Source organism: Zootermopsis nevadensis, unplaced genomic scaffold (assembly GCF_977971745.1).
Source record: "Zootermopsis nevadensis isolate Lab colony 2312 unplaced genomic scaffold, Znev_1.0 Znev_ptg000032l, whole genome shotgun sequence".
NCBI lineage: Eukaryota > Metazoa > Arthropoda > Insecta > Blattodea > Termopsidae > Zootermopsis > Zootermopsis nevadensis.
Window position 1 is genome coordinate 1,747,303 of NW_028259164.1, and position 24,037 is coordinate 1,771,339.

General features: G+C 36.8%; 1 long non-coding RNA gene across 1 annotated transcript in view; it reads left to right on the top strand.

Annotated features, from left to right (window-relative positions):
* Positions 1-1,316: 1,316 nt before the first annotated feature.
* LOC110841361 (uncharacterized) overlaps positions 1,317-24,037 on the top strand; it is a 150,848-nt gene continuing 128,127 nt past the window's right edge. Inside the window, exon 1 of the long non-coding RNA XR_002547181.2 lies at positions 1,317-1,552. This is a non-coding gene — a long non-coding RNA (uncharacterized LOC110841361). The remainder of the gene's footprint in view (positions 1,553-24,037) is intronic.

The window sequence follows — 24,037 nt, forward strand, 5'->3', positions numbered from 1 at the left end:
GTTCAGTATTTCGTTGGTTTTACAGAATAAAGACATAGCACAAGTTTAAACACAGTGTGTTACCCAAAAAAAAAACACAATTCGTAAAATCACGCATATTAAATACAATCTTAATAACATGTGGTACCTGAGAATAGTGATTTAGCTGTTGACTGGAGATCAGAGTTCAATTTCTAGCAAAGATTTAACTTTCTCTCTCTGCTACTAAATTGGGTCTGGGACCCCCTAGGTTCCTATTCAGGGTCACTTTCCCCGAGGATAAATTTGGCTGTCGCGGAAGCTAACCGCTTACCTCAATTTAGTGTCTATATATTAAGAATGCGTGGAGTTATAATTTCGCTCCGCCATACGTCGCCTTGGTATGGTACATAATTGTTTAAGCTACATTGGTTCATGAACGGAAAATATTTCACACGCCCTTCGTGATATGTTTTTCTCCTTAGGCGAAACTATACTAAAAAAAAAGCCTTTTGTGTGAGATTGTACATGGGCGTGTGTGAAAAGCATTTGCTAACTTCATATCCGGTAGTGTTGGCATCACAGTTATCATTTCTGAGCTTTTTAAGCGTAACTTTAATAAATATTAAATGTCACGTTGGAATCAAAGAAATTTAGAAAACTACTAAGTACGGTTTTGGATTAGCATAGCGTCCATAAAAAATTTGAAGAAAATCTGTTCAGCCGTTTTCGAGTTACTACACGCGTACAAATAGACATCATCGGAGATGGCCTTCAACATCAGGGCCTATGACGTCACGACTGCGCAGAAGATAATGGAGTTCTTATAGTACGACCTTGAGCATCGTAACGCTGGTATTCCAAAGTGCTGAAACACTAAAAAGCTTTACTCTGGCTCGAGTAGAATAATCTAGTTAAACAGTCGAAAACATTGTTCGTCATGCCACCGACAGATGGCAATACGACCGAACAGAAATGAACGGGCCCATAAGCTTATTTTTCGTTTACACTAAAACTTATGACATCTAAAAAATATAAGGTTGGGGTTATTTCCAATGGCATAATTGTCGCAAAAAAATAATTAAAATCTCTTAGTATCTTCGAAAATTTGAAGGGGAAGATGAGGACACAGAATTTTGATCTAATAAGCTAGCATTTATTTCCTTAAGGGAGAAAAATGGGTTAAAATTACATATTAGATTGAGTTATATATTGTTTTAAAGAATTAGATAGTGAACGCATAAAATTTTATATTATTTGTGTCCAGCCATCTTTATATGACCTTTGTGCTGTTCGGTTTTCGTGCACATATTTGAAATACTCGCCTTACGTTCCTCACTTTTATCACTTCGAGAATTTTAGTAATGTTAATAGAGAAATGTTTTGTTCAACTGTTGTCTAATCTGCTACTTGCTAGAACGAAGTGGAGGGAACCGGTTGGTTGTTTATGAATGTGACGTGTGTGTGTGGTTTGTATCATTTATGTGTTGGAAGAACAAATTTAAGGTTAGAAACAAGGATAGAAGTGTACAGGAACAATCAGTGATGAATTTGTGACTATACATAACCTAAAAGAATCTGTTGCAGCACAAATGTAAGTGGGATTTGAGGTTTACATTTTTACATGTAAGTTTACAAGTGCATGGAAAAGAGTTATCTTAAAACTTTGCATACCCTGTGGTAAAATAGAATATAAAATAAGCAAGCAAACAAACTATTAAAACTATAAATGACACAAGTGTCATTTATAGTGTTAATAGGTTGTTTGTTTGCTTATTTTATATACTGAATTGGTTTATACTAATTGTTTTGCTGGTGTCAAATATGAAATTCAAGCAGAATAAGTACACACCTAGCTAGATGGACAGATGGATGTGTACATAGATGAATAGGCAGATTGATGCATAGAAAAATAAATGATGGCATAGATACTTGGATGTATTTGTGTATACATATTTATACACACAAACATTGGTAGGAATTATAACAGCTAGATAGGAATATTATTAAATTTCATGTAAATGTTGTGACAGTTTTAAATTTTCAAGTAAAAGGGCATGTAAAATTTCATATATAAATTTGCACAAGGATTTATCACTTGAAAGACCTTTACCAAATACAAATTTGTCTTCTGTGAGGATAATGTTAAAGAGTTTAAGAAAACAATTATTATTCTTGTTCTTATTTTCTATATTTTTGATAATTATATTTGGATATTCCAGATAATTTACATTTTATACAGGGATTGTGTGGTGGTAGATATTTGAAAATATGTCACTTTTACCAAGGACATTTTTATATATTTAAAATAATATTTGGCCCTACAAGGAAGTGCTAGGAAGTTGAAAAATATTTCATGATGGCAGGCTTCATATTTTATGCTATTAATCACATTTTATTACTTTTATTAAATAAAGGAGGATGAGATTGTTAGGGTATATAGCATGCATGTAAGCTGTAATAAATGTGTACAAAATTTAGTCTAAAAACGAGGAAGGAAAACACCACTCGGAAGAGGGATAATATTAAAATGGATTTGGAATAAATATGGTGGGAAGGTGTGGACTGTATTCATCTGAGGACAAGAACGAGTAGCTGTTGTTTGGACGGTAATGAACATTTCGGTTTCATAAAGGACGACGCTGTCAGAAATTATACATTAACATTAAGTTCCGGAATTAAATTATCGGTTGTATTTGGTAGGATTTGAAATGTTTACTGCAGTGAATACGAAAACAGTTGTCGTCTGGTCCACCAATTGCATTTAGTGCGTAGTACTTTCATATTTTATTTTTGGAAAGGAATTACCAGATCTTGATCTCTTATCTCAATGATTCATTTCTGAAAGCATCACCTCTATCATTATAATACACCCATTCACGACCCAAACTTGTGACGTACTTTTCCGTGTTGTACTTTATTATCAGTTGAGCCGTCGAAACCGGAAAGGAAGGAGAAGCCTCTTTCTCATCTTCTGCCACCTGGAGGACTTGTCGGTAGTTACTACCTCAGACCATCTGTCAGTGCTCTCTTGTGAGAGAGTATTTAGATAGCGAGTTGCAACTTCGATGGCTCAGTTCATCCAACTAGCTTGCTGCTATGTTGTCATTCGGGTTATCCTAGTTTCGATTTTCCTGAGAGTGGTTTTCGTCGCCCCCTGAGGAAAATGCTGGAATAGTCCTTTTGCGTCTTAGTCCAGGAACGTTTGTTTACAAAACACTTAAATACATCGTTTGTGGTATGTTACGAAGTTCAGAATTTCTGCAGAATCGGATTCTATTATAAATAGCACAAGGAAGTAGAAAGTTAAGATTTTATGTAATGTTGAAATTTCTAGTATGCATCCCGTCTCACCTGAATTCTCATATTTAAGAAAAATTAAACATATTACAACCGATTACTTCATTCCTCTTCACACTTACATTTCTTTCATCACATGTAACACTTTAAAGAGCAGTGGTAACTATATGTACCACTTGCTTTAACAATAAGTGACGCTTTTACATTTATGTATTTCGTATTTTGTGTGATTCTCAGAATATATAGCTATTATTTCCTTAAGGAGCGCTAACCATTTTATCTTTGTAATGGTAAAGTTTTGTGATTTCTTTGCTAGTGAGTTCTTAAATATCCTTTAGATGAGGGGGTGCATAATTTATCTCTTTATCTTTCCCACTTTCAAACGCCTAATCCCCATTAAATGTACGTTTTTATTCGAGAAGGGCGAGCGAGCAATGCCTGGGGACCGTAGCCCCAAAATGTAAAAATTCAAATTGGTGTCCGCCGTTAAACGTAGTGTCTGTCGTTACCTTCCACTATTTGTTCTTCTCTCTCTGTTTTGGTGTCAAATGGTTAAAGCTGTTTCAACAGAAATGCTGTCGTTGAAACGCTTAAGAATCACCCAGCCCAGAAGTTGAGAGTGTCAAAATTATCTTCCATAGAAGATGCGAAAATAATGATCTTAGTTTACACTAAATGTCATTTTCTTATTACTAAGAATACTGCATTTAAATTTAAGTCACAACATACTAGTAACGTGACCGATCATTAGCTGGCCAATTGTCGGTGATTAAGAGATAATTTTCTCAGTCATAGAATTACAGTATTTCAGTTTCGTAATTTATATGTGTTTCTGATTTCCAATTGACTGAGCAACAAGATTTTACGATTAAACATAGAATACTTTGCGTGATCGACAGAAGACGTTATAAACGACATGTTAACATTCATGTTATTTAATTGAATAAAAATTTCCTTGGATATTATCCATCGTCTAGTAAATATAAAACGTAGGGATTAGCTCTATCTAGTGGGCCCAACTGTGTAGGAACCTGAAGACGGAGATAGAGTCCCATCTCCGAAACGTCGTTTTACGTTTTATATTTACTAGACGATGGATAATATCCAAGAAAATTTTTATTCAATTGACTCTTCACCATCGTCAAGAAGTTTTAGATTTGACATGTTATTTAAGTTAAAATAAAATTGCAGTTACAGAGAAAAGTTAAATTTGTGGGTGTATACATTATAAATAAACAATCAGTACCGAGCTTTCAGTCTTTGGTATTGTTACACACACCTAAAGAAAATTAAATATGTCGCGTGTTTGATAGTTGTCTTAAAAGCAATATTGTAACAGAATACTAAATTAACAAAATCAAAGCAAATATCATTTCATGGCCATCTAAGCTCAGTCTGGACTTTTGTTTTCTTGGATCTTTAAACCTTATGTTGCAACATTTAAAGTATTTTTTAAATAACTCCGTAGCTTTTCGTAAAATTCTCCGATACAAAGTTTAACAAATAATTTATACCCATTTTGGAGTTGTTTTCATGTACCCATATGGACCGAGCGATTTTCATATTCGAGCTGCTGTATTGTGAAATTTTCTAAAAATAGTGTATTAAAATCATGTATAATGAGACTGAATTAATTTATCGGTTAAATGAACGTTTTTTTGTTTTCCGTTCTGCATCAGTCACAGCTGCACTTCTCGGTCGTTTCCTTCCGCTATTCATGTTTCAGACACCATTAGCTCTTTATAATTTATCTTTATAGCCACGGTGGTCTAGCGGTTAGAACGCTGGCCTTGTAATCCTGGGGTCTCGGGTTCGATTCCCGGCGGTGCCCGAATTTATAACTTGTGTTGGGCAAGGCCGTGGTCTAGGCAACACGGAGTTTTCCTCCGTGGCATCCCAACAATTACTCCATTCACACACAGAAGAAGGCAATGGCAAACCACTTCTGGATCATCTGCCAAGAACGTATATGAACAGGTCCCAGTCCGAGAAAAGGATGGAAGGATCCTGTTCATATGGACCTGTCGTCAGACAGAACACTACAAATAAAAAATAAAATGAGGTGGTCTAGCGGTTAGAACGCTGGCCTTGTAATCCTGGGGTCTCGGGTTCGATTCCCGGCGGTGCCCGAATTTATAACTTGTGTTGGGCAAGGCCGTAGTCTAGGCAACACGGAGTTTTCCTCCGGGGACTTCCCCGGTTTCTCCGTGGCATCCCAACAATTACTCCATTCACACACAGAAGAAGGCAATGGCAAACCACTTCTGGATCATCTGCCAAGAACGTATATGAACAGGTCCCAGTCCGAGAAAAGGATGGAAGGATTCTGTTCATATGGACCTGTCGTCAGACAGAACACTAAATAAATATAATAATAAATAAATTTATCTTTGGCTAATGTTCAAGACGGTACGTAAACATTATTGCAGTTCAGGTACAAAGTAAAACGATATGATGAATTCAAATAAATTTATATTAAATGTATATATTTGTACAGTAAATATTGCAATAAGTTTCAGACAACAGCTTCTTACACCATTAAGAGATTTATTATAATGATTCGTTTGCTGTTTCCGAAATATGTAAAACATATGATAACACAGCACTGCGTTTTGCTTCGAAAATATTTAATTAAAATTAATACTTTAAACCTGATATCCGTTGAAATAATATTTAAGAATTCAGTTCGTACCGCAAAGAAAACACCACACTTTACCATTTCAGAGATCAGCTAGTTAATGTTGTTCAAGAAAATAATAGTTTTACAGCGAGAATCTCACAATAAAAAAATTCAGAATTACTCAATGTTAAAGAAGGTGGTGGCACTGTGTTATAACATTTTAAATTAAAATGTAGTTTTATATGTTAGCCATTACGGCTGGTGTATTCGGAGACTTTATACGCCATTAAAATTTTATCGTAAAGTGTGATATTGTTACGTGGAATTTTCCGTTTATAATATTCATTTGTGTTAATGTGTTTTCCTAGACAGAATACATCTTGAAGCAATGAGTTGAAGACGTTCTGTTTTATAAATCATGCTGAAATTTAAAAAAAATACTTTTATGATTTATATCTTAATAATTCCCTAGATAGCAGGCCTGCCTTTTATAGAATGTGCTAGATTTCTAATACAGAGTAGCTAAAGTCTGATATTTGTCACACACGCTCACAAGTTTGTCATCTGTTTGTTGCCAAAGAAGAACGTAATTTGGTATAATAGGTTATTTAATTTTACTTGGTTAGATATGAAATGCTTCTTTATATGAAGAATTAAGACCGTATTGTGTGAAGTCTCGAAGATACGTAACTGGCACTTGGAGAATTTTCATCGTAACATGTGAGGGGAAAATATATGGCCATTATTTACGGTGTTTAACTTAGTTTTGATGATCTCCTTTTGGAATCAAAAAAATTAACGACTTTCCTGATTTTTCTCGTGATTTTTCTCAGTTATTCGATTGTCTTGAGCTCATTTATTTTGCTGTTTGCCTGCAAGAGTTCATTTAGGCTGCACGCAACGCTGCTGTGACGGAGAAGTTGCCGCTGCTATACGGCGCACCAGTGTTCTGCCTTCGTTTCGAACTAATGACACTCAAAAGTCAAGGCGGATACATTACAATGTGGTTTGGTAAATAAAGGAATACAAAATAAATTCGAGCTCAGTAAAGGTATTAGGCCCATTTGGAAAGTCTGTGTGGTAAATATCTTTCCCACTTCCTCGACAAGCTGTAAGTTTAAACTTTTTGTTACCAATGTTTCTTAGTGTAGACAGTGATTATTTCTTTGAACAACGTTAACCAGTTGATCTTTGTAATGGTGAGGTGTTGTGTTTTCTTTGAGGTACGGACTGAATTCTTAAATATTATTTAGGCGAGCTTCGGCTTCAAAGGGTTAACCAGTTGATCTTTGTAATGGTGAGGTGTTGTGTTTTCTTTGAGGTACGGACTGAATTCTTAAATATTATTTAGGCGAGCTTCGGCTTCAAAGGGTTAACCAGTTGATCTTTGTAATGGTGAGGTGTTGTGTTTTCTTTGAGGTACGGACTGAATTCTTACGTAATATTTATACGAGCTTCGGCTTCAAAGGGTTAACCAGTTGATCTTTGTAATGGTGAAGTGTTGTGTTTCCTTCGCGGTACGGACTGAATTCTTACGTAATATTTATACGAGCTTCGGCTTCAAAGGGTTAACCAGTTGATCTTTGTAATGGTGAAGTGTTGTGTTTTCTTTGCGGTACGGACTGAACTATTATTAAATATTAGCAGATTGACGCTTATGGTGCCATTTTAACTTAGGCTTGTATGGACTATACTTTTTTCTTAGTAAGGAGGAGAAGTGCGATAATTTACCTTCTCGAAATTGTTATAAAGTATTGGCCTATGTGATTTCGTTTAAGAAATTTGATGTATTTTAAACACTTAACTTTGGTTTCTTAGTGGATTAATACATTTTGTGCGATCAGCTAGTGTAATTTACCTTTAAATAATAACAAATGCTTGAGTTTTGGCCAACCAAATGTAAGTTCGGGTGTCCAATTGTAAGTTTTAATGCCGAAACTACATAGTCGAATCAACTATATTTAGTAGGCACACATAAGAAAAGGTGTGGTTCATCTAAAATAAACCAAGCAAGTTGTAAGTGTGGTGTGAGGGGTGGAAAAGGGGTGGAATTTTGAAGGTGGGTTCTGAATGTGTTTGTGTTGATGTACTCGGGACACGAATTGATGGGTGAATTCTTGTGGGAAAAAGAGAAATAATTCTAGTTTTTTTTTATTTTTCCATCTTTGCTCCCTGCTCCACGTACGTTGACGCGACTAGAGTGGGAAGTACCAGCCGATGATTGAATGCTCACCTGTCTCCAGAACTGGAGTGGTTTCCGGTTGTACACACACTCCCAATATCACGCAGCTTTGCCGGTACTTGTTGGAAAAATCATTTTAACAAATCCAATTCGACATTTTCTTGCTTTGATACATATTTAACTGCGTTTACAGAGACCTAAAAAAAGATTCCAGTGCTGAGACTAGATGGCAGAATGTTCTGTTTTAAAATTACTGCTACCGCGGGACAGATTCTCTAAATATACTTCTGGTATGTTTGACGAAGAAGTTTAAATTACGTAGTACGTAGCACGATTTTTTTGTAATGGTGAAGTGTTGTGTTTCCTTCGCGGTACGGACCGAATTATTAAATGTTATTTAAAGGAGCTTCGGATTCAGAGGGTTAAAGAAGTTTCTTATATTAAAACCCGATGTTTGGATTTCTGCAAATAAAAAACCCGCCTTTGGAAATGAATTTTCAACCCCTTTAATCTAATTGTAATTATAGATGTGTATAAAACTTAGTTATAACACTTGCCTAGTATAAGATTCTTACATTTTATAGAATTCCTTGTTCATCTATTTGTTTAGTATAATTAAATTATTAATATTAGTATCGACCTGAAATTTGTCGGTCTGTCATATTAGTCTAGTTGTGTACTACTGTATGTTTCAACAGCAAAATTGCAAATTGCACACTTTAAAGCCGTTAACTCAGCATTAACGACCTCGTAAATGCATCTAATACGTTAAGATCTTATCGTCCGGACCGCTTAACCACACGGGGAAGAAAGACTTTCTGAGTTGAATGTACACATTCTCCCATTGGAACTTGACAGTTCTTGTAGAAACTTTTGTCACCGCTTGTTCATCTCTTCCTGTGGGAACACATGTCGAGGACCGCCCATCCTTACACTCTTGTGCCACGGATTTTTATTTCTGTTCTTGCCTTCATTTTTACTTTTTTCTGTAAAGAACCAAGAGTTACATGTGGGAAGGAAAACCTTTTCTTGTGGGCGGGAAAATGGCGCGCATGGAAGAGAATTGGAAATGGAAAATACATCAGAATAGAAATATCTTAGTTCAAAACTGGTCTATCACATAGAAATTCGGGAATTTATAATTCTAAAATAAAAATTATTATTAATAGAAGACATATATAATCGTAAATTTAAACCGCTGAGTTTATCTTATCGTTCAGAAATTATATCTGTAGCCTTTTCAACCCATAGTTTTAAGGACGTGTCAAATTTAATCAGGTTTCTTCTACTCCCCCCCCCCAGAGTTCTTTTCCCTTCCCGTAACACCAAACGACGCAGACTAATTTACCAGCCATTACTGAATTACTAATGTTTCTATTTTAACAGAAGTTCATTGCCTCCCACAAGAGTGCAGCACAGTGCAATACGACAATCGAAAATAAGGCTTGCAACCTTTGATGACGTATCTGTTATGGAATACTTAATTAAATAAATGGGAATACATTACATTCTCCTGAAAACTTTAATGTGTCCACTCCCAATAACAAATCTAATGGAAATGTTTTTACTTGTTTTGGAGATGAAACGTGCAGACAGACAGACGGACATCATCTGACCGTTGTTTGTTCACTTCACGCATTTAAAATTGTTCCAACCTTCCTCAGCGTTTTCATAAGTGTGACACTAAAATTCTTCAACATGTAACTACAGAACGACTCTGTCTTTTTCAGAAGGCTGTGGGGGCTTTGTTATATCCACATTTTTCTCTCTCGGAATTTTGAATATGGTAGACAAATTTCCGTGTGTAGTGTTCGACAGTAGTCGAGGCAAAAACTGTGAGCCTTTATAATGAAGGGAGTTTGCTCTCAGGAGAATCTCGCAGGCTACTGTCACTATCTCGAAAAGCGTTCATCAATCTCTATATCCCATCTTCCACGAGGCTTTTACTCTTTTCTTTCTTTCTTTCTTTCTTTCTTTTCTGTGGTGATGCTTCTTTGGTTTTGTCGATTTTGCTGGACTTGTAAGCGTGAACGTAGTAAGTTGCAATTTCAGGGACTTACTCTTTTTAAGACGTATCAGTTTAAGTCAACTAAACGGATCATTTATTCAACTCAAAATTTCAGAATTTACTTACAGGCGGTATATTTTAATGTTTCATGTTTTTTTAAAAAAAAAATATATTCTAAACGGAGACATATCAGTGACTCCTACATTTTACATTAATTAAACAAACAGCTTGTTATTCTTGATCACTAGAGGTCATATAAAGTACGGAGAGGTTAACAGACGTTTGGGTTTTTGATCGTGTGAAATTTTTAACGATATGTATTTATCGGGGTCAGCAAACTTCATGCGTTAAGAAAACTATATTTTGACCCTTTAAAGTCCATCGGTAAATATATGTTCCACCATCTTTAACAATTTTTAACTCTGCATTTTGTATTTATGTGTCTCGTATGATTCTCATTGTAAACAACGATCATTTCCTTAAACAACGTTAACCAGTTGATCTTTGTAAGACACGAAGATTTACACCTATAATGCAAGAAGCCGGCTGGCTGCCCAAAGAGTAAAACGCTGACAGTTGTTAACATGATCAAGAGCCCACCCATGGGTCCTATTTAAGTAAGATCCATTTTAAGAGAGCGAGGAGGCCATTGGCGGTTTAGAGTGTCATAAGTACGACGTCCGGAAACAAAGTAAGGACTTCGTCCTGCTAAAGTAGAGCCATTCCGTTCTGTTGTTACATTCAGCGACCACAAAAGAGACGGAAGATTAATTTATAAAGTCTCTGCTTTAGCAATGTTTAATGTTTTAGTGGGCTAGACCCTTTCACGTCAAAAGCCCCAGGTTCAAAGCTAGGCAACGTCGAACGTCTTCTTCGTTCTTTTAATCTCTTCTGAATACCAAGAAAGTATTGTTGACACAATCATTTATTGAAATTAATCTTTCTAATGTATTGCCCTCATCCTCTACATAGCACCAGCTGGAAATTTTTTCGAAAGGACTGGGTCCATATGCCACTTTCGATATTCTGTGTCTTTCTTATTCTCGGGATTTTCTACATTTTGTTACATTATTTCCTCCATGGTGACGCACTGGATTTCGGGTCCCTGAAGAACGGAAGGAACGTGATGATTCTAGGAGGCGGTGGTTATAGATGGGGGCTGATTGGCTGCTCACACATACGCACATCAACTTATACCCCACACCCCACTTTGATGGATTTTGCTTACCTCTGTGACACATTCGAAGATTCTTATCGTCGAGATGTAAATATAATAGTGATATAAGTCCATTAAGCGATTGTTACAAGAGTTTTGATCTGTATTAGGCCTACTTTTATGTTTATTAATTAATTTTGCAATGAAGATGTTGCTAGTGTCAATCATTACGTAATATAATAATAATAAATTAAATTATTTATTGAAATAATAATAATAATGTGGTGCATTTTCGATGCAAAGTCTGTCCATGTCTCCGAGACGGATACCATGAACCATGGTACAAAAATGGTGCAACTGGAAGTTTTACGATAAATTTAAAACAATTTATAATACATCCCTCTTAAACAGTGTGGACCGAAATTAAAAATAGATGACCATTGTGGGAATAGCACACATTTTGGAAACATTTTGAAGTATCAATTTTAAATGTATTTTCCTTAAACTACTATGTAATGAACGTTAGGGACAGGGTTTGACCATGGCTTGTGGACAGATGCCCAGTAGCGTAGTTATTATTATTATTAGTGTTCTGTCTGACGACAGGTCCATATGAACAGGATCCTTCCATCCTTTTCTCGGACTGGGACCTGTTCATATACGTTCTTGGCAGATGATCCAGAAGTGGTTTGCCATTGCCTTCTTCTGTGTGTGAATGGAGTAATTGTTGGGATGCCACGGAGGAAAACTCCGTGTTGCCTAGACCACGGCCTTGATCAACACAAGTTATAAATTCGGGCACCGCCGGGAATCGAACCCGAGAGCCCAGGATTACAAGGCCAGCGTTCTAACCGCTAGACCACCTCATCTTATTATTATTTAGTGTTCTGTCTGACGACAGGTCCATATGAACAGGATCCTTCCATCCTTTTCTCGGACTGGGACCTGTTCATATACGTTCTTGGCAGATGATCCAGAAGTGGTTTGCCATTGCCTTCTTCTGTATAGTATAAGAATAAGAATATTTATACGAAATAATTATAACAATAATGTACACAGAGACACTGAAATACATAAATTTTATGAGTTCGAATCCAGGCAAATCGAAATTTTAGTTAGTTTTTCAAAAGGTTGACCTAATGCGTTAATTTAGATAGAATTTCCGTTTCATGTCTTAAATATAGCATCTGGCTCGCCTTTGGTGTCGTCTCTTTAATCATCCGTTCCACGAGACAGCCCTTTGGACAAGCTCATTTCTCTTTGTCATTTTCACTTCTGTCACAGGTACTGTTATCGAATTATGGCAAAAACCCCCCAAATATTTTTCATTTCGTATCAGAGTGGATCTCCAATTACAAGTTCTACTCTCGCCCCTGCTGGCAGAAGCCACATCACACGGACCACTTAATCACAGGCGATGAATTTGGTGTGCTACTAACGTAAAGGAATATGGGCGTATTGGGTCTCAGGGCTACCAAAGTGTGCATTGAATATTTCCCCGTAACTACTGATAAAATAAAATTTGAAATTGACGAGACGTATCTGCATAATTGTTGATGTCACAATTATTTATTATCTGCCGATCTTGTCTTTCTGTGACGCCGTGTTGACGTTTAGGTACATAGCGACGTTTCGGAGGAACATACTGTCTCCATATTCATCAACACCAACATCTTAACCGCCGTAAGGAACTCGTATCTCTTACTAGATTTTGATATACTTCGGAGGCTGATGTTCATTCAGTTGGTAAAAAATGTTAGCAATTTCATATAGAAAGATAGTCCATAAAATGTCTTCAAGTGGAGCGTATTCTCAATCATGTCAACTCTTTCATACTCAACTGATTACGATATATTTCTCACAAATGGAATTTGCCCGAACATTCGAAGGCCAAATTTGTACAATTTTAAATGTACACGTATCCGTGCTTTGATACTGAACTTGTGAACGAAGCGTTAGACTCTACCTTATGGTCCTCACTTTATAGAATAATTAATAAATAGACCTAATGAATTAGAAAGGATATGAAATCTTTATACTCACCGCTGTGAAAACCTCAAATCATATATAGATTCATTGTTCGGTTTACCATGTGATTTGTATATTCTTAAGAGATGAAAGCTTTTTTACGCTATAAATACACAAGGTCGAAAAGTGAATTCCGAATCGGAATAACGTCATGTCCTCATGCGCACACCAAGCAATGCCTGTGTCTACCTCGCGAAATTCCTCATCTGCCATTTTGTTATCACCGCTCGTAGGATATTCCATAGAACGATTCTCAGGTCTTGGAGAATAGCACAACCTCCACACCAAATTTCATCAAAATCCGTCCAGTGGTTCTCGAGTTGAATCGATTGGACAGACGGACCGACGAGCACCCACGACTATCCCATAATGCGTTCTCGCTATGCACTTCGTGCAAAGAACGAGTAATAATTACAATGTATGGAAATTCGTAGTTTAATCCTCTGTCTTGCTTTGTTTGGATGACTGAATTTGATTCTGTTAAAACTGAAGGGAAAAAAAATTTCTGTTTTGGGTCTACCGGAGCGTCTTTGCGCCAGTGTTTACGTGAATTAGTAGCCTGTCTGGAACTGCGGTGTGTGGAAACAAATGTCCCTGTAGCCGCAAGAGAGTTGTGGTTCCTGAGACGAGATATCGTCTTCAGCCGTGTAACAGAATCCTCTGCTTAAAAGCGGATTACATTCCTCAGCCGGATCTGGCCAGACCTATTACCATCTGTTACCTTCCTGATGCCAGCAGTCTGGCATTTAAGTACGCGAGCCCTAACGGCACTCCCCAGCCCTGCACTTGTTTTATTTCAAATTTAAATTGAATACAAAGGTTTATTACATTCTTCTATACTTTGGATAAGAAACAAATCATTTTCTTCGTCGTTCATTCATTTGCAAAATATATTCGCGTGCCAGTTGTCAGTTTCCTCTTTCTTGCCAACTTCAACATGGTCGGTCCAGCGTAGGTGATGATTAGTCGATGCGAACGTCTGTCGACTGGACCCTCCGGGATACCTCACAGACGAGCGGTGCCCTGTAATGAGATGCTAGCTTTTCTCTCATCAAACCTTAATTATCTAGTCACATGAAGCTTTCGTTGGAGTAGACTACCAAATAAGGAAGGATTTTGATTAGTGTTTAGGGCGGTTTGCGGGATCGAATCCCGTCATACATAGGATACAATTTTCAATGAGTTAAATCTTCATTAGACAATTCCAAGATTACAAATTTTTATTTAGCCATTACTTATTCGTTCTCAGCATTTTGAAAAATTTATACTTCTGAAAAGGTATTATATATATTATGTAGTCTTTGAAATTTTGAAACCGATGGCCAATTAGATATTCTGAACATTTTCGAAAATGTTGAAATTGGGTATTTTTTTTAATTTGAATTGTTAATACTTTCATACTTTAACACTTTTCATTTTTTTAAATCTTTGTGGCTCTCAGAAGTCCGAAATTTTTTAAATTCCATAAACTCTAAATTTTCTTAATTTTTTTTAAATCTTTCAAACATTGAAATTTGAAAATTGTCAGACTCAAATTAGGATGATGTACGTTACGTAATTTTAGGTTTGGTTAGGTCAAGTTTGACTAAGGTAGGTTAGGATAGATTAGGTTATGCTATGTTAGATTACGTTAAATTAGGTTAAGATTAGGGAAATTAACCTTTTGTAAGCCTAGTGGTAACTATATGTCCCAATTGCTTTAGCAGTTAGTAACTGCATTTTGTATTTGTGTGTTTCGTATGATTTTCACTGTAAATATCGATTAATTTCCCTAAACAGCATTAACCAATTGATCTTTTTAATGGTGAAGTGTAGTGTTTCCTATGCGGTACGACTGAATTCTTCGGCTTCAAAGGGAATAATGCTGGTTCTACAAGATGAATATGTTCTTCAGATAAATATTTCATCCTTCGTTTCATGAAATATAAATGTTGTGATATGTCTGAGAATTGATTCTATGAGCAGTGCATCACAGTGATAACATTTTAATTTATCAGCGACTGTACTTGTAATTCCTTATGAATTGAGAATCGTGCAACTTCATCGAGAAGATTCGAGTTCAAACTTTATCAACTGTGCCGGACCCAAACGAAGTTTGAAATGGGATTCTGGTTAGAGGGGATCTCAAGTAGGAGTTGAACTCAAGCAGAGGACAAGCATGGGAGTTGACAGGGGGTGTGAGGGGAGAAGTAGAAGCAGCAGAATTTGGGTGGTTAATTCTCCCTCCTTCCACCGGCTAACACACACACACACACACACACCATATATTGTAATCAAGGAAGTGCAAAGATGACATTCTCAGTAGAGACAATTTTTTAAAGAGAGTGTAAGACAGTTGTAAAAGTTGAATTTCAGTAATATTGTTGGTTGTGTTTGGGATCGTAAGTTCACCAAAAGAGGGAGCAAATTGAATTAGTTGACTGACTTTATAAATCTTAAAAAATTCCTTGCCTTTTATTGAACATAAAGTTATAATTCCGTTTTGAAAAATCATGTCCTCCTGGTCTTTAGTATAATAATTACTGTCTTCTGTGATTTTTGCGAATTGTAGTCTGGTATAAATATTTCGAAGTTTGAGACGTGCCTACTGCTTCCATCATCAGGGCGATGAGGCGCAGGTGCTTCTGAAACGTCGGTAGACTTATACCAGAATACACGGTGCAACATCCCTGAAGGCGAGTGTGTTTAACTGAGCAACTCCACGAGCAAAATTTCTTTTTGAGCAGCTGACAGTCGCTAAGCTGGGCTCTCATGGAAATTCGAGATTTCGAGAGTCCGCCACTGAATAAGAAGCCGTAACGAACCAAAACGTCGCATAAACAATTGCTGGTTATCTAAAAAGCCAGGATTTCGGTGGCTTTGTTTTATTGATGTTTTATCCGCGTCAGGTCTGTGTTGTATCTGACGACTCTCGACATCATTAGCAACCCCCAAACCCTTGTCATCATTCCGCCTTCACCCTTCGTCGCCATGGAAACGGTGTAGGCGGGTCTAAAATCTCCGGTTGGTCGGGGAGAAGGTTTATATCCACCAATGAGAATGCCTCGTGTCTCTGACCCAGCGGGACACTCTCATTCTTGCTGAAATTCCCACCCTATTCTTGTCAACAGCCAGCATTCCTTTCGTTTGTCACCCTCAGTGAAGGATGTGCGGGTTGCATCGCTAGAACGGAATTCTCTGACTTGCCACTTAGGCAGGGACCACGCAGATCCGACTGCAATGTGGCCTCTGAAATGCGATTTCTCTCGATTAATCGATTACAGATACATGGCCTGAATTCTATCAATGGGTCTATGCGTAAACAGGTGGAGAGGAAAATTTGCCTTGTATTTTTAAAGTCAGATGAAAGGTCGATTTCGGCCAGAGACCGTCTTACCTCGGGGGTGGGGGGAGACCCATAGCCAACCTGAACATGATAGTAAAAATTAGAAATCACTGCCTGTGCTAAGAATCGAACCCCGTCGTTTGGCTGTAGTATGTTCCTATACTAAAACAGCTGACTCGCATTAGGTGATATCTACAGTTCTCAAGGCGTCGGGCTATTTTTTGGACAGTTGCGCAGTGTAGAATTTTATCGACGTTTCAGAGGTACTTGCTGCCACCATTATTAGGGTGACGATCACGGACGTGAATTGTTACTGATATGTGTTTCAGGATGAATTGTTTTGTTTTAGTCGAGACTATTGTACAAGTACAAGAAATTGTGGGATTTTAAATCAGCCACGCTTTCAGTGGCGTTGTCAGGATATTTTTAGGTGTTTTTCAGTCTTTAGCTTCTCCGAAGAATAATTTATAGCCCCGTCCATGTCTCTTTGTCTATTGCGTTTCTTTGTACAAGAATAGATAACCTAACCTAACCTAACCTAACCTAACCTAAACTAACCTAACCTAACCCAACCTAAACTAACCTAACCTAACCTAACCTAATCTAACCTAACCTAAACTAACCTAACCTAACCTAAACTAACCTAACCTAACCTAACCTAAACTAAACTAACCTAACCTAACCTAAACTAACCTAACCTAAACTAACCTAACCTAACCTATCCAGGAGTCCAATTGTTGGACCTCATTGTTGGGCAACAATTCTCTTAAATCACATTTTGAAAGAATGAGTGCATCAATGAACTTCGTAATTTTCCGTGAAAAGTGACTTTGGAATGTCAGTGTACTGCAAGGAGTACGTCTTCCCAATCTCATTAGGCTAATTAATGGAGTGATAGATTATTAATGAAATGAGTTATAAAGTGATGATGAAAGGGTCTCGACTTGACCGTATTTATTTAAGTGTACTGATCGTTTTACAGTGACGTTATAATTAAGATCAACATTTACCCCGAAGATGGAGACAAAGATGCCTTTTAAACTTTGGTTATTAACTTATATTTAACCCTTCCGATACACCAATAAGATTTTGTTTGTTATAAGAGTTTTAAATCATGCAGAATCATCTAATCTTTGGCCCATATATCTTCGGTGAGAATCTGGCCGTTGGAATTTGTAAAGCAGCTGTTCAGTTGTCCGTTAGGTCGGGTTCTACCTACACCGCTCTCGTTATAACTTGTTACGTACCCTCAACACGCAGCGCTAGATGGCGGTACAACACTAGCTACACCAGCTGAGGGTGGACGTGACGCTCGAATTGTTAATTACTTCTCGTTAAGGTGCAATCATTTACAAGCTGATGACATAACGTGGGGTCGGAGTTATAGCATAAAATTGTTGATTAAAGAATATCTCTTGCCCTTACAGACTTCGGCCTTAGTTATTATAATGCATGGCTGAGATGTAGAAGAGACGTTGTTAGCATGTAGTAACCCTTATTTCTTGCACGCTTTGACTTTAAAAGAAGGGTTATTACGATGTAAGGACGCGTTGTGGGTTGTAGGTCTTAGATATGTAGGCCTACTAAGGCTAATGACCATTCTCCGCACGCCCTGACTTTGAAAAGATTATTATTAAACCTGCTTTCTAATGAGGTGCTTGGGATGCATCCGGTATCTTGTAGATTTTGAGTTAAAATGGAGAACCTTTTATTACGATAAAGTGTAAGGTGTATGGTATTTAATAAAATCTGATTTTTTATAACTTAAGTCTAAACAGAGCGGTTAAATACTTAAGCAAATTTAAAGACAGGAGTTTAATTGTTATTCTTACAAGACGCCAGTTGGCTTTATAAACATTTTCACTTCGTAATATTGCTTTGTGACTCGAACGTAATGGTGTTCTCCATACATGTACCAGGTGAAAACTTCATTTGTTGATTTTCTAGTGTAAGGAGTCTGTTGAAATTAATTGGAAAATAATTTATTTTATCCAAAACCCTTTCGTTTATTTCGATTATCTTCATTTTATTATTGTATCCTTTACTCCTTCTTCCTTTAAACTTTCCCATTTATTTTGTTTTTATAATTTCTCTTTATATTTCTTTCCTTCCTTCCTTCATACCTTTTGTACATTCGTCTCCCTCACTCTAAAAAGTGCGATGGCAAAACAACATGAAGAATTGGGCATCGTCACGTGATTTGAACGTTTTCCACGAGGTCCGCTGGCATTTACATAAATTGCAAGCAAACATGACAGTATGAAAGTGTAAAATTCTACGGTTAGCATTCTTGCCTCGTAGCTGTTTGGAAGGCATGATTTTTCGACCAGGAGAAAGGGTATTACGTCTGAGGTTTTAAGTGATTTTCTTCAGTAACTCCAGGAAACTTAAGTCATGTGGGCGATGATTTAGGCAATAGGAGCCTCCGAAACGTCGGTCAACTTCTACGAGACTACACGTCAAAACATTTTATAAGGTTGAAATCTTCATTTTCACGATGTAAATATAGTTTTGGAGGTAATATATTCATAGTGCCTTAAAGTTTATCAATTAACATTTATTTACAGTCGAAACGTGTAGAGAGGCGATTTATGTGTGTTGCCGGGTGCGTAGAGCAATTAATATTCTGAAGGACTCTGCTCCATTGGAGTTGCTTAGTCAGGCTTAAGGCGTAGGCCTATTTGGTCATTAGCCTGTGACAGAGATTAGGATGCCCGTTGTCCCAGTTATGATTACCCTGTAACGTTAAATTATCCAATAGAACTTGCGTGTCTAGGAAGGTAATAACAGACGAATATCAGATGTTCATATTTATTAGCTGTGAAACGCGCTAAACGTGAGCTGTACATGAAACTCGTATTCTCTTTGCTCTCTTCCTCACATTTAGAAATTCCTCGGGAGGAAAGCAGGAACCGACGATGAATATTAATCAAGTTTCCGCCACTTCTTATTTTATTTAGCAGAACGCAGGAAACGTAGAAATTCCCTCCGCTGTCGCTGGGTGTTAGGGCGGAATGGCGTTTACTCCTGCAGTGTGTACATCACCGCAAACCACATTACAACTTTTATTTTATTTGTATTTTTTTTTAAATTTTTTGTTTTATTTTTGACAAAATAATGGGAAATAAAATGAAACTGGGTGGGGCTTAGATTAAATTTGTCTGATTCTGCACATGGTCCATTGACGGATTCTTGTGGACATGATAAAAAAGACCTTAGGGTTTAATATATGGCGGGGAATTTATTGCTCAGATGAGCGACTGTCAGCTTTTGATGAAGGACTGAAGCTCATTAGTGTTATTATACTCACAGAGGGTCACCCAGTTGTGTCATGTTCGTAAACTTTTTGTTAATCCTTGTTAATCCTTGTTAATTCACATTTTAAAAGAAATTTAAAACCCTGTAAACAGTGAACTAAATGCATAAAAGGAGCTGCAATTTGGCTTGATTCTTGGAAGATATGGAAGGGGAGGTCACTTTGTTTGTTCGCTGTCCATATTGACATCACAGCCTCTCTCAGACATGGCTTGGAGTTCAAGATCGATTGTCTAGTTGATTTAAAATAAGGTTAATGTCCTTGTTAGTCACTGATAATGACGATTAATTGATTGTGAATTTAAGTAGAGAAAACATGTCATGACGTCTCTCCAGGATCTGGCTATGAATTTTAGTGACGTAGTGGATGGAAAAGTATGAAAATTTTAAAAAAGGATTTCGAGTAGTGGATTCGGTAAGCTGCGTTATCCGTCTATTTAAGCGCCTGTATAGTAGACTAGACTGTCTTCAGATGAGCCATCTGGAACAAAAAAATCACAGTTTTTAAGAAAAATTAAAAAAATAATAATATTAAAATTGACTACTTGTATCACTGAGCTACACATTCCTATAACAGTAATGTCTGCCAGCTACAATAAGTTAGGTTTGATTTGCTAGTTTTGGGTTAGGTTAGGTTTGGATTGAATATTATTTGACTGTCTTATCTTAAAATTTATCCATGGCTCACCTTTTGGCGTCGTGACATTTTCGTTGTTATGCTCGCCGTCTGTTTGCTAATTTATTGTTCCGGAAGCTACTACGTGCGTCATGACGTTCGGCGCCGGTTTGTCAGAATCTTGTATAGACTCGCGACGCTTGGCGTCATTTTTCTGACATCGTGTCTAATGTAATACCTGAGTATGCCGCACTAAATATGGCTTCTTTACTCGTCGTTTCTGCGAAATGGCGTCGGTTTTCCGACGTACTGTCCGATGGCATTTGGAGGTTTATATGTGCTAAATATGGTGTCATATGAGAGCATAACGACGATCGGCGTCCGTTTCTTTTTTGTGTTTAGAGGCATCCCAACGCTCGCCACTGCTGTATATGTCGAGTCTTGGCTGCTTGGCGACGCTCGGCGTCGGTTTTAAACTTTTGGGTTCTTGGTTGTAACGCCGTGTAGTCTGATAGAAGTTTACCAACGTTTCGGAAGTCAATCATCATAGCGTTATCTTATTGCAGCAAGGACCTCTGAAACGTCGGTAACCTTCTACCAGACTACACGACGCTACATCCCAGAAGAGAGTCATTTTCAGACTTACCTCAAATTGTTCTTGATATTAACATTGTGTTTTAAACTACGTCTCATCACTGACTAGTTGCTTCCATGTAGAGAGAGGGGTTAATAAATCGTGGAGATATTCCTCCACTGCCTCATACGTCTTAATCAGGTAAATTTTCCTTTATCTTCACCGCTTTTTACCTGAAACATGCGAAGAAAATAATTATAGATCGTTTTAAGAAAATTTATTAGGTCTAAAAATTTAACTGTGTTACAGTTAATACATGAGAATATTTGTATCTTAATTGCGTCATGTTTGTGTTATATCAATACATATATTTATTTTTCCAGTCTATACACAAAACTTGTTTTAAAATAATGTTGTTTAAATTTGTTATAACATTTACAATATAAATTGCATTATGTTATATTTTATGGCGCTTTTCTGTGTCGTATAATATTACATTTATCACAGCGCTTTTGATTTCGACGACATGTTTCGATGTTTACCACATCATCATCAGGCTTATCAATTCATATATTTTTAAAAACTATTGTACATTTGTGCATTACGTTTATAGATTTTTAATTTTCAGTCTTCATCTTGATTTGGAGTATGCATTTTGATGTTCATTATCTGTGAAATTAATTTTTCAAGTCGTGATTATGGATTTTGACATAGGAAATATAATAACAAATATAACATAATGCAATTTATATTGTAAATGTTATAAATAATTTTAACAACATTATTTTAAAACAAGTTTTGTGTATAGACTGGAAAAATAAATATATGTGATGAGAATATTTGCTTTCTGTACTGAAGATAACAGGTTTAATCTTCTTCAGTATTTTGCATTGCGGTACGTGGCAATAAATCGCGTTGTGTGACATTGTCTTTTGCTGACTGACTGGGTGGGACCGCGGAGACGGGGCAGATATCCGAAGAGCTGTAATACGTCCTGCTAATTAGCCAAGAGACATGGCAGTGCCATAGATTTTGTGCTTTGTGTTTGTAATTCATGAGCTTTATGGTGCTCTTGAAATCTGTACGTATAAAATCTATTCATTTCGTGAACGTCATGCTTGAAATTTTCGTAAAATTCGGTACAGCAGTCACAGCATAGTGGCTTCACTTAGACGAGATTGTGTTCTGGAGGTAACATGGCTGCTCTAACCTCTTGACTCTTGGCTTTATGTTAGATACTTCTGCTAATTATACAGATTCTTGAGAGAACGTTTTCCGCTTCAGAAATTGAGATAGGATTATTCATTTTTACACAATTTTTTTTACCATATTTTGTACATGTATCTACTGTAATATTCTTTGAAAATCCAAATTGAAGTCTCGTTTTTAATAAAGCTACGAAAATGTGGTTTAGCTGCAACTAAGTTACAGCTTATTGGTGACCATATGTACCACCTCCTTTAAAACAATTAGTAATTCTTTATTTTATAATTATTTGCTTCGCACGATTCTCAACGTAAACAGCAACTATTTCTTCAGACAGAATTAACCAGTCGTTCTTTGTAATAGTATAATGATTTTTTTTTCAGTTTTATGTTGGCTTTCCATATGCACGTTTTCGGAAATTAGTGAATAATATAGGCTTATATAAATAATAATTTATATACAAGATCTGTACCGTTATGTGATACGTTAGTACATGAATCCAGGCGATAAGACTTTTATACGGGAGGAAATATTTTGTCAAATTATAATTCTTTGAAGGTGTACCAAGTTGTAAGTGAGATTGTTCATGAAGATAATACATTTAATCGAAAGTCGCAACCGAGTGGTTGACAAAACTCTTTCGTTGTTGGGAAGTCCCGAATTCAAATATCGCTCTGGAGACTGGATATCATGACTAAGGGTTTTCGTGGTTGTCTTCAGTTACTCAAGGAAAATCTTAGCTTGGTAACTCAAGTAGAACACGGCCGGTCGCTTCCTTCCATATCCTTTCAATTCATTATTTATTTAATAATCTGTCAAAATGTAATTGCCGATCTGTTTGAACTTGTGTTTCTCGTTCGGGACGTTAGTATCGGCTCAAAGACTGGGTATTCTGACAAAGGTTTTTAATTGTTTTCCTCAGTCCCTCTACAGATGTCGAGGTAGCACCTTAAATTAGGCAAAAACATAATTTTTGGATTCTTTGTACACTGATAACGCTGAGTTTTTAACAACGTCGTAAGTAAAATGAAAATTATTTTCGTAAATTTTGTATTTTTGAGGCAGTCGCGGTGGTAATGGTGTTGATTTTGGTCTTCTTTGTACCGATGCCATGAGACACTATCGCGTCTTGTACGTTCATCCAGATTGTCGGCAACCGCCTACAAGGCAAGGTCCAAAATCTACATGACAATAAAATATCTTTCATATTTCTTGTAGAAAATTTACGTCGCTTCTGAATACTTATCTTATTGTAACTTTTTAATTCACATGTACATCCAATTTCATCTTTTCTAAATCCTTTAGCGGTTTCTCGATCCCTTTTCAGAACTTTTACCCACGTCCTTTCTGTCTTGTTGAAGAACAACCACTGGAGTGTAGGCAGTCCCGCACTACACATTCGGGGTAATGTCAAAGGGCCCTTTTCTCTACCATTTTCCGCGTTTTAATGTGAAGTTATACAGCTAATTATTGAATAAGAGCTGTTTTTCCAACGGTATGAAATTTTTACCAGACGTAAAGAAAACACGTCATATTTAAATCGTAATGTTAAAAATTTTACTCCGTTGAAATAACATTAAAAATAATGAACTGATCTGTAGAACCTCTGTGTACTGTAAATAGCTGCAGGTGCAGTGAGCAGGCGGAGATTTGGTGCACAAAAACAAATGTGTTGTGTAGTTTCGCCGTAATTATGTATTTACATTTTATCCATGTTTTATTATTATTTAGTGTTCTGTCTGACGACAG